Below are 12,240 nucleotides of genomic sequence, written 5' to 3'. Positions count from 1 at the left end.
ACTTTATGTCATTTGAAGCTCATAACAATATTGAAATAGGTGTTATAGATATTATTTTCCCCATTTTATTCAATTTCAATTATTTCAATTGCTACACAGCTAACCACTGCAAGAGGAGAAACAGCAGCAGAAGTAGCAAAAGCAGGAGCAAGAGCAGTAGCAGAGTAGCAGCAGGACTAGCAGTAGTCTGCAAGGTTTTCAAAGTTACATGTCATGTGTATATACATACATATGCATATGATCTATACTTATATATTCATATATATATTCATATATGCATATATATACATAAAGCCCTGTTTCAAATCCTTCCTCCAGTCCATTTCAACTCCCTTCTCAGAACTCATAGAAAAAGTTTGGAATCATGGAATATTAATAGTGGCTCTTGGGAAGCAATTTGGAATTATATAAAGTTACTAAAATGTCCATGCTCTATGAAACTATACTGAGGTTATACTCCAAAGAAGCCATTGTCAATGGGGGGTGGGGGTGGCAGTGGCAGTGGTGCAGTGGATAAAGCACTGGCCCTGGATTCAGGAGGACCTGAGTTCAAATCTGGCCTCAGACACTTAACACTTACTAGCTGTGTGAGCCTGGGCAAGTCACTTAACCCCAATTGCCTCACTAAAAAATTAAAATAAAAAATAAAGAAGTGGTATCCTTCGAATTGTACTCACCCACAGAAGAGGATCACCATGGTCTTCTTGGGATAAGTAAAGAGCATTTCCAAGTGCAGCTGAGAACTGCTATGTCAGGGATGCTATGTCAGAAGTTGTCTTCCTTATGTAGAAACTGCCAGTGCAAGGGAAGCAAGTTGTGGTAACCTGGGCAATTGCTGCCCATCAAGAACTGGTCACACACACATAAACTTTGTCCCTACTTTATCAGTCTCGTTTCTGTGCTCAACATCATGTTCACTCTGACACCTTTGTTCAGAAGGTCTTCATATAGGAAATGTGAACAGGAAGGGCTGTGCTTCTCCCCTTCACACCTTGATAGCTGGGCTTCGGAGTTGTCCTGACAATAATTTTTCAGTTGCTAAACATCGAAGGCTCCTAGGAGGTGGGTTCTCAGTCCCCAGACTTTGTCAAACTCTGAAGCTGCCGACACTGCTGGTAGTTTTTCTTGGGGGGGTCCAGGCTTGGGTTCCTTACCCTTCTTTCTTTGAAAAAACTGCTTGACCTGTGACATCTTGACTGGAATCTCCACCACCTTGAGAGGAAAAAAGAACCCTCTCTGCTTCTCATTATTTGGGGGTGGCTCCTGGTGAGGAAAACTAGCTTGGGAGCCCCTTTGGCTCTCTCCTATTCCTTGTTCCACAGGTGACCCAGTCTGGACTCTCCCCAGTGATTCTTTTGGCTGAAGCTGTAGATGTCCAGTACTTAAAGGAAAGGAAATCTTGGCCCCCATAACTAGCTCAGCACTGACTCCTGAGCTTTTTCTGGAATCTGCTCAAGATATATGAGAGATAACCCTGGAGCTTGCCCCTGGTGTTCCAGGTAGGGCCTCAAGTTTTCCTTTGGTGGCCTAGCCTAAGTCCCTAAACCTGACTGAAATGGCCTAGGCCTAGGCTGGGACCCCAAATGACTGAGAATAGGCCCCCAAACCCACCTCAGATGATTTCTTCTTGGCTTCCAAATCAACCTGAGATGAGCCTGGCCTAGCTTCCATGAGTTAGACCAACCTGAGTGTTACAAGCACTGTAGCTGGGTCGCGAGCCTTCTGACTAGACCTCTATCAAGGTCTCAGTAGTAGTCTCAGCCATTTCAAGGGTAGAAGGGGAATGGAACAGACCTTAAAGAGTGAGAAAAATCTGAGAAGCTGGGTCTTATCTCATCCACAAAAGTCTATCAGCTGCCCTTATCCACCCTCAGTCATTTAATGTTAAAACCTCTCACCTGAGGCTCACTTAATCACTTAATCCTTCTCTCTCCCCCTCTCCCCCTTTCCCTCTCCCCTACCCTCCCCCCCCACACCTTTGATTAGTAACATCTTTATGAAGTAACATTAACAACTGAACCTTATTTTCATGTGGATATCACCTTTCTCTTCCTCTCCCCCTGCCTGATATTTAAGAAAGCAGGACATACAGAGGTGAATTTGAACAATATGGTAGGGCCTAGATTATGGTAGTGATGATTTAAAAAACACACACACCCTCATTCATAACACAAAGCCATCTAGGTGTGTGGGGGGGGGGGGACGGCATCCTTTAGGACCCAGTTAGACTATGATCACAGTGCAGTTGAGCTTCATCAAGACCTTTCCCCATGGTGAAATGCCTCCACCTGGGAAACTTCTCTTTTTTATGCAATATAAGTGGGAAAACATAGCTTGCTTCCTAATACCTTACTTTATCCTGCGTCCCCTTCTCACATTACTAAATTGTGTCCAGATGCAGTGCCATGTACTATGTACCGTGTACTGTGTACCTTGTACTGTGTACCGTGTTCTATGTACCGTGTACCATGTACAGTGTACTATGTTCCGTGTACTATGTACTGTGTACCATGTAAAGGGCTACACGGTACATGTACTGGGCTAACACTGCACTGGGCTTCATGGTACTGGGCTTCACAGTACACAGTACTGGACTACACAGTACATGGTACTAGGCTACATGGCACATGGTACTAGGCTTCATGGTACATGGTACATGGCACATGGCTACACGATACACAGTAATGGGCTACATGGTACACGGCTACATGGTACACAGTACTGGGCTACACGGTACAGTACTACACAGTACACAGTACTGGGCTACACGGTACAGGGTTACACAGTACATAGTACTGAGGTACACGGTAGAAAATGTGCATCAGAAAAAGGTTCTAGTAAAGGCTGACATTGGAGCTGAACTTTGAGAAAACTAAGGATTATAAGAAGGAGAGATGAGAAAGGTAGTTCTTTCCAAGCATGTCATTAACTGTATACAGATCTTCTCGCAAGTGTTCATCTAGTTTCTGCTTAGAGATTTCCAATTTTTTACAACCTATTGAGATAGACCATTCCACTTTCTAAATTAATCAGAAGTTTTCCCTGATATTAAAGTGGTAATCTGTGTTTTGGGAGGGGGAAACACTGGCTTTATAATCAAACCATCTGGATTCAAATTTTGCTTCTGTTACACAGTGATCTATAGCAAATCCCAACCTCTATAAACCTCAAGTACCTTATCTATTAAATGAAGGCATTAGACTAGCTAGCCTTTAAAGTGCTTTCACATTCTAAATCTATGATGCTATGATCTTTGAAGGCTAAATCTGGCTCCTGGCAACTTCTACTCTATGCTCCTAGTTCTATGCATTAGGGCCAAGCAGTAAAAGTAAAATCTTTGGTGCAAACTTAATAGAGTATCAAAAATGTGTCAACAAGTATACAGAACTTCCCTCCCTCACTCCCATGCTACCAAGTAGCTTCCTCACAGCTTGGTGATGGGGATGATCTTTGGAACAAAAATCCCAGATTCTGATTCCTAATCCTTTGCCTTAGCAGTTTCATCACCTGTTTGCATATCAGATGTTGTAGCTACCTAACCCCTAGATGTCTATTGGAGATTAAAAACAATACATGGCAAGTGGGAACAATTTTCTTCTTTCTCTCATCTCTTTCTCTATCAGTGGGTTCTACAGAGGTTGGGTTGTACAAAGAGTTTTCCTCTTTCCCTTGCTGTCCTCAGGGTGTTGTCAGCTTATTAGGCAGCACTGTACTGCAATATATAATTTCTGACTCTCTAGAAAGATTTTTCAAGCCATATGACCAAGGAACACAAATGCCTCCTCTTTGTCAGAGCTGCCATTTAAATATTCTCTTTGCTTTTTCTTTTCTGTTTCTTGCTCAAGGAGATATATCTTTTATGCCTTCTTCCTTCCAGAGAACAAGAATTTTCTGGCCTTGAGTTTGGACATCAATAGCCTACTTAGTGGGTTACCATCCAAAAACCAGTTAAGGGATAGGATAGGCCCAAATTTCTATGATACTATAAAGCTTGCTGTTGTTTTTTTAAAGATGCATAGAGGCAAATTGCCATTAATCCTTTTAATTGCTGCATGTAACTTTCTACTGTGATACATAAACTCTGACTCTGATTCTCCCTGATTGTTTTCAATCTTACCTTTTCAATTTCTATCCTAAGTCCACTGAGTAGAGATTGGCCATATGCAATGTTTTAAGTTTAAATCTCAGGACCGCAAGAAAAACTTTTCAAAAGTGTTGCTCCTTACCTCACCTTTATTTCTTGGAGGCACAAACTTGTACGGTCCAGACCTGTTCTTAATTAACTAATTCCTTCCAGGGGAGGGTAGAATGGCTTAGCTTGGAGCCATTACTGATAACAGGTTAATTTGTTAGTGTTGCAAACAGATGATAGGGAGTTAGTGAACAACCAGGGACATGTCTGGAACAGCTATTGAAATGCTCCCCTCTTTCACATCTATTCCTCCCCAAGAGCAGAGATTAAGATATAATTAGAATTCCTCTAAAACAAGGAGAAATGTAGAGATGAAATATAGAAGGAAGTAAATATAACTAATCAAACTTTAAACTCCTTAGTATTGGAAGCAGTGTGTGTTTTTTTCCTTCATTTGTTGCACACCTAGCTCTTGACCCAGATTGTGTTTAAGAAATGTTTGTAGAATTGGAGCCAAGTGGTCAGGCCAATAAATCATGGGGCATTATTGAAAGGGGCAATGAAAGTTACAAAACAGGAGTAGGTTAGATTTGTTAGACATAGTGAAAGCATTGTCAGGAATTTAGAGGTCAGTCCAAGGAGCAAACATGTTACCAAAGGTAGGTTCAAGCCTTAAACATAAATCCAATTGGAGTACTCTCACTCATCAAAGAAATAAGAAGATAATCATGAGAGTTCAGTGTCAGAAAAGCCAAGAGATAGTTAAGAGTAGAGGGTAGTTGGCAGTGTCAGATGCACACACGGTAAGGAAGAGGAGGATCCTAATAGAATTTGGGATCATAGGATTTGGGCGACTGGAGGTCACCTTCAAGGCCATTTGGTGTTATCCCTCTCATCTTACAGAGAAGCAAACTGAGGCACAAAGAGATCAAGTGACTTCTAATATCACATAGGTAGTGAGTTAAAAACTGAGGCAAGATCTGACCCAAGTGCTCATAATCCAAATCCAGTGCAGCACACCAAATTTAGCTTTGAAAGAAGAGCTGAAGACAGTATTGCCCAGCCTTGGGCAATTTCCACAAAACATCTTTAATGTCTTCTCTACAAACTATATATTATGTGATCACTGGGAAAATGGACTATCACCATAAACATGGGTACATTTCAGATATAGAAAATGTGATTTTATAGTCAGAAATGAAAAAATCCTTATTTGGATTATAATTATAAACATAATGGATATGTCAAAATGCCACTCTCAAATTCTAAATGTAAAATTCTGGCAACAGTCTCTCTCTCTCTCTCTCTCTCTCTCTCTCTCTCTCACACACACACACACACACACACACACACACACACACACACACAGCCTGCCCCAAAAGTCATTAAATTTCATGATAACAGGGTTAAGGACAAAAGCTAGATTCCATCAGATTGATAAGTGATTGGGAATTGATGTGCAGGAAGTGAATTTAAACTCTTATTTCCAGAAGTTTGTCAGTAGGAGAGAGGGGAGATATATAGGAAAGTATTCTAAGAGAGTACTGGGGGGGGGCGGAGCCAAGATGGCTGAGGAGAGGCTGTGACTCCCACAAGCTCCAGATAAACCCGTCCATTCACGCCCAAATAATGTGGTAAAAATCAAAACCCAGAACAGCCTAATGCACATAAGAACAGAGTGAGACTGTTTCTCCGCAAAAGAGGGCAATTCTGATCACCTACTGATCAGGCTGAACAGCTCAGCGCGCGGTCCAGACCCAGCCAGGGACAGTGCCTCCAACACGTCAGAGTCTTCAGCACCAGCAGCTTCTGAGGCTCCGATCACGGACTGGTGAGGGTCTGCCTTTGGTGTCCCACTTTCACTCAACTCTCACCTGTGACTCCAAGAAACTGTAGCATGGGAAGACTTTCCCAGGTGGAATGGGTAGATGAGAACAATTTGTTCCAGTGGCCATGAGGGAGGCTGAAGGAGGTCTGTGGAGCACTAAGAGCTTGGTCAGATATCAAAGATACCAAGGTCATCCATTCCCTCCCAGGTCATTACCAGTCATCTTGATTTTTGTCTTGCCACTGGACTTGGATGACTCTGGGAGAGTAAGGATGATGAATTTGTTCAACTCTGCCTCACTTAGATCCATTTCACAAGCAAGTCAAGACATCACTCCAGGATGTCATGTGTTCTCTTTGAAAACAAAAGACAAACCATAAGCACCTACTGTATACCAGCACTATGTTAAGGATACAAAAAAAAAATCTGCCCTCAAGGAGCTCATATTCTATTAGTAAGAACAACATGTACACATCAACATGTATACAAAGCAGATACAGAGTAGAGACAAAGTGGTTTTCAGAAGGGGAGACTTCTGAAAGGGAAATTAGAGATTCTAAAAGGCAGAAATGAGAAGGGAGTGAATTCCAGGCAATGGAAACAGCCTTCAAAAAGGCTGTAAATGGAATGCAGTATATAAGAAATCACAAATAGAAATAATCCAGTTTGGCTGCACCACAGAGCAAGAAGGCGAGTTATGCATAATACTACTGAACAACCAGGTTAGGGACAGGTTGTGAAGGGCATTGAATAACAAAGAATTCTGTAGTTTAGCTTTTGTGGGGGATGGTGAGGCAATTGGGGTTAAGTAACTTGCCCAGGGTCACACAACTAGTAAGTGTCAAGTGTCTGAGGTCGGATTTGAACTCAGGTCCTCCTGAATCCAGGGCCAGTGCTCTATCCACTGCATCAACTAGCTGCCCCTGTACTTTATCTTAGAGGTAAGAGAGAGCCATTGGAATTTATTGATTGAGGGAGTAACATGGTAAGACATACTTTAGTAATAACTTTTTGGCTACTATTGAAAAATTGATTGGAGTAGGGAGAGATTGAAGGCAGGGAGAACAATTAGAAAGCAAGAGTCTAAGTAAAGGGGGCAAGCTAGGTGGCACAGTAGATAGAGCACTGGCCTTGGATTCAGGAGGACCTGAGTTCAAATCCAGCATCAGACACTTGACACTTAACTAGCTGTGAGATCCTGGACAAGTCACTTAACCCTCATTGCCCTGCAAAAAACAAAAACAAACAAACAAAAAAAGAGTCTAGGTAAAAAGTTATAAGAGCCTGAATTAGGGCAAGCAGAGAGAAGGGGGTGCGTCAAGAGATGTTGGAGAGGTAGAATCAGCAAGGTTTGGCAACTGATTGGAAGTGAGGGATGGGGAAAGGTGAGTAGTCAGGTATGATTCCTAGGTCTAGAACATGGGTGACTAGAAGAATAGGGAAGCTGCTTGATGGAATAAGGAAGATTGAAAGAAGAGTAGGTTGGGAGGAAAGATAAGTTTGTACTGTGACATGCTGAGTTTGAGGTGTCTCCTGGGTATCCAATACGAAATGTTCTATAGGAAGTAGGTGATGTGGGGCTGGATCTCAGGAGAGAGAGGAGGAATGAATATGAATCTGGCAGTCATCTTCATGGAGATAAGTGAGTTCAAGGGAGCTAGTAACATCGCCTTGAGCAGAAGTTCTTAACCTGGGGTCTATGAACTTTGAAAAAAATGGTAACTAAATTACAATGGTTTTCTTTGTAATCCTGTACATGTTATGCATTTAAAAACATTATTGTGAGAAGGGATCCATGGACTGGTCAATGACACAAAAAATGTGAAGAATCCTTGACCTAGAGAAAGATTGTGGAAAGAGAAGGAGACGTTTGGGACAGAAAAAATTTCCTGGCAATTAGAGCTATCCATCAGTGAACCAGGTGTCTCTGCCTCCAGGTAGAAGTCTGGATGACCGCCTGCTATGTATGTTACGGTAGGGGTTCTTTTTCAGGTGTGTTCTGGACTAGATGGCCATTGAAGTCCCTTCCAACTCTGGAAATCTGTGTTGATTCTGTGATCCTGAATAAAAGTCCATTTGATCCCAGAGGGTGGAAGTCTGGGGATTATTGTTGTTGATGATGATGGTGGTGGTGGTGGTAGTGGTAGTGTTCTTTCTCAAAGAGGACCACGACTTGCACTGAATTGGATTTAAGTGAGGGAGGGCTGAGAAAGGTCACCAACCTCACTCTCTCCTCCAGAACCATCTGCATCCAGTGAAGAGATATACAGCAGGATGACTGGAGATGGCCCTGGATGTTTAAGACAATTGGGGTTAAGTGACTTGCCCGGGGTCACACAGCTAGTAAGTGTCTGAGGTCAAATTTGAACTCAGGTCCTCTTGACACAAGAGCCAGTGCTCTATCTGCTGCTCCACCTAGCTGCCCACAAGACTGAGGATTATGAAGAATATCAAGGCAATAAGAGACAAAAAATAGCTTTATTTAAGTGATAGAAAAAGATAAACAGTCAGGGTAGGAGGGGTGCAGAGAGCTTGCATTTCTAAAAACAAGGATCAGCCCAGATATGATCAGGTTAGCTGTGTGGAGAGCTCCTAGCTTTATGAGTTTGATTCAGGTAGTTATCTCACTGAACCAGATCAGAGCAGTACTTTTTATATGAAACTGTGTTCTTTAGGAACTGGCTCTATAATTGGATTTTGCACAATAGATGCCTTAGCCCTTGGTTTGTTATACAATACATAAGGAGAAATAAGAGAATTTTGATGGCCAGGTTCAGAGAGGGATCACTGCATTTCTGGAGATGAGAAAGACCTTTTGTTGAATCTGGTTTTATGTAAATTAACACACTTTTTTCACTTACCCGAATACACTCTCAGAATTCCAGATCACTTCTCAACTGGTCTACTGCTTGTTGTTGTTGAGTCATTTCAATTGTGTCTGACTCTGTAACTCCATTTGCAGTTTTCTTGGCAAAGATACTGGAGGGGTTTGCCATTTCCTTCTGCAGCTCATTTTACAGATGAGAAAACCAAGGCAAACAGTGTTAAGTGACTTGCCTAGGGTAACACATCTAGTAAGTATCTGAGGCCAGATTTAAACTCACAAAGTCTTTCTTTCTTCAGGCCTGGCACTGTGGTTACACTGCTTCACCTAACTTCCCATAGTAAGCCCTAGCAGGCACATAGTAATTACTAAATAAATGCTCGTCGATTGAATGATTGACTCTTCTACAAAATCCCATTGTCAATACCTCATGCTGGTGTCAATGGTATATTTAAAGACCTAAAGAAATATACAGCAGGTGGACCCTTTGTAAAGGACCGATGGAAGAACATGGACAAAAATCACTCCAATGAATTGTTGAATCCCAAGAAAGCCCTTTCTGAGCACATCATCCAATAAGGTGCTAGCTTCTTCTCTTAGAACTTTAGGATTTTGACATTTCCAGTTTCTCGCTGCTGTGGGAACTGCCACGAAGGACGCAGATCACAATTCATCCATACCTGTCCATGCTGAGCTGCCATCGTCCCTGACCTCACACAGACCATCCACCGGGGACCCAGACCTTCCTCTAGACCTGCCATTGCATGGAGAATAGTGGAGAACAGAGGTTGGTCAAGATCACTCCATCTTTGTTCTGCTACATGATCAACCCATCTTTCCTTGTCATATGCCTCTTCCCCTTATGTCATGTCTCCCATGAAATTCTTCATATCTGTTATATTTCAACCTGCTCATGCTATCATGCACCTCTCCATTTCCATATGAATGACCATAAACTTGAATTCTTTGGACTCTGTGGTATTTCCTAACTTGAAACCATGCAACATCAAGGGAAGAATATTGTTATTAAAAGAGATGGGCAGGGCAGCTAGGTGGTGCAGTGGATAGAGAACTGGCTCTGGATTCAGGAAGACCTGAGTTCAAATCCAGCCTCAGACACTTGACACTTACTAGCTATGTGACCCTGGACAAGTCACTTAACCCCAATTGCCTCACTAAAAAAAAAAAATTGTAGGACAAAGAGGGTTAAATGACTTGGACAATGGAATCCTGGAGTGAATGGAGAACATTTGGCATGAGTGTCATGTATCTGAAGAATTGAAAGATTGTAGAATATTGGGGTTAATAACTGGGGAAATATGAACAGCAGAAATGTTCTATAATTGTAGATAAATGTAAGTTCCCTGATTATAAGCGGAAGAGGAGAATTTGGTCACTAACCATAATTTAAGGTGAGGTCATTTGTGGAGTTGACCAAGCTGCTGAATCAAGGTTAAGGGAGAAAAGCAGAGAAAGGAAAGAACAAATTTCAAGAGATGATAACGTTTTCTTCACTTGGTTGGCCAATGAGTAGTTGACATACTCTCTACTGCCATCTGTTGCTGAGAGTTAGAAATAGAATATATTCAGCTCTCATCATCAACTGCTCAGAATAAGAAAGAGTTGGAAAAATATATACTCTCCTTTCTATCTTGATCTGATACAGAGAAGAAAAAGGAGACAGAGAAACCCTCTCTGAGTTGCTGCCTATTGTTGCTGAGAAGTGGAGAGAGAGAAGAATTCTAAAGATTTTTGTCATCTTTCAGAGAAAGACACTACTTTAGCTGGAAGCATCCCCTAAGCCTAAGGTTTGTAAGTGACTGACACTACGGTTGTTGGTGAGAAATAATCCCAGGTGAGCAGAGAAATAACTTTAAAACAGAGCATCAGAGAAGTCAATGGATTCGATAGTCCATCTGAGATATTGTGGTCAGTAAAGTATTAGTCATGCACATTAAAGACCAGCTTAACTTAGAAGCAGAAGCATCTGTTCAATACAGAAGCTTCACTCATCAGTGAACTTTTATGAACAGTTTTTGAGACAAAAAGATTATTGAAGCCTAAAGTTCTAGATTGTGAATTGTCCTGGCTACATATATCCTGACATGCATTGTATTAGTCTGAGACTTGTATGTATCTCTCCAAGGATCGTGTGTGTAAGTGGGAGAGTTGAGGCTTATAACTGAGGCTTATGGGTGGGATGCTACATAAATATTCTGTTTGCTTTGCATTTTCAGTAAATGTTTTGCTTAAGATTGAGTATTAGTGCTACTAATGTTGTTCATGGTAAATAAACCATTGGAGGATCATAAATTGGGATATGTTGAATGTAGTAGGAATTGTGACTAGAAAGGGTTATGCCTAGAATCCTAAATTAGAGTAATAGCTATGTGGTTATCCCTCTGAGGAACCAATTCGACTTCCTCAAGTAGGGGGGGGTCAAATGAGTAAGCCAGCGGCAGCTCAGTGAGAGAAGGAACTAAGAGAGAAATGGGGTCAGTGCCATACTACAGCTTATATAAATGCATAGGTAGTGTGTGTGTATACATATGTGTGTGTGTGTATGCACACATACAATCCCATAGGAGCAGTTAGGTAGCACAATAGATACAGTGCTGGACCTGGAGTCAGGAAGACCTGGATTGCAATCTGTCCTCAGACACATATTAGCTGTGTGACCCTGAGCAAGTCACTTAACCCTGTTTGCTTCAGTTTCCTCATCTGTAAAATGTGCTGGAGAAGGGGGAAAAGCACACAACTCCAGTATCTTCACCAAGAAAACCCCAAATGGGGTCACAAAGAGTCTAACGTGACTAAAAAAACACAATCCTTTATGCATATATACACATAGATAGTTGGATGGATGAAAGAATGGATAAGAAGCATCTATAGATATACATACACATACACATACTAGACTTATAATTTCACTGGAATAGAGAACCCCTGTTGGAGGAAAGTCTCTCTAAAAATGTTAGATGGCACTTCTCTGCATCTTCTAGCCTTGGAGAGTTGTCTGGAGCAGAGATGTCAAAAATGCAAGAGAGAACAGGTATGGACCACAACACTCCCAGGTTCAGCAGAACTAGATTGAAATATAATTGGGAAATATATAACAAAATAAATAAAAATACAGTATAACATAGATAATGTTAATTTGTGGTTTTCTAAGTCAATATGCCACCAGCGGAGGTTTGCTTCCATTTGAATTTTATACTACTGGCCTGAGAGCTTACGTTACTTACCCAAGGTCACACATTTATCTGTCAGGTGGGATTTGAACTTGTTTTCCTGTTTCTGAGCATGGCTCTCTAATTAATACCCCATACTACCTATTAATAAGAAAATTATAACTATATATTGATAACAGTTAAAATAATGGAGATTGTCCCAACCTGAAGTCTTCTTGTATTCCTTGGAAATGGATGACTGAAAACTTCACATCTCTTATTTTCA

Source organism: Dromiciops gliroides, chromosome 6 (assembly GCF_019393635.1).
Source record: "Dromiciops gliroides isolate mDroGli1 chromosome 6, mDroGli1.pri, whole genome shotgun sequence".
NCBI classification, from domain to species: domain Eukaryota; kingdom Metazoa; phylum Chordata; class Mammalia; order Microbiotheria; family Microbiotheriidae; genus Dromiciops; species Dromiciops gliroides.
The sequence above is the reverse complement of the archived record's forward strand: the minus strand, read 5'-3'. Positions refer to the sequence as shown.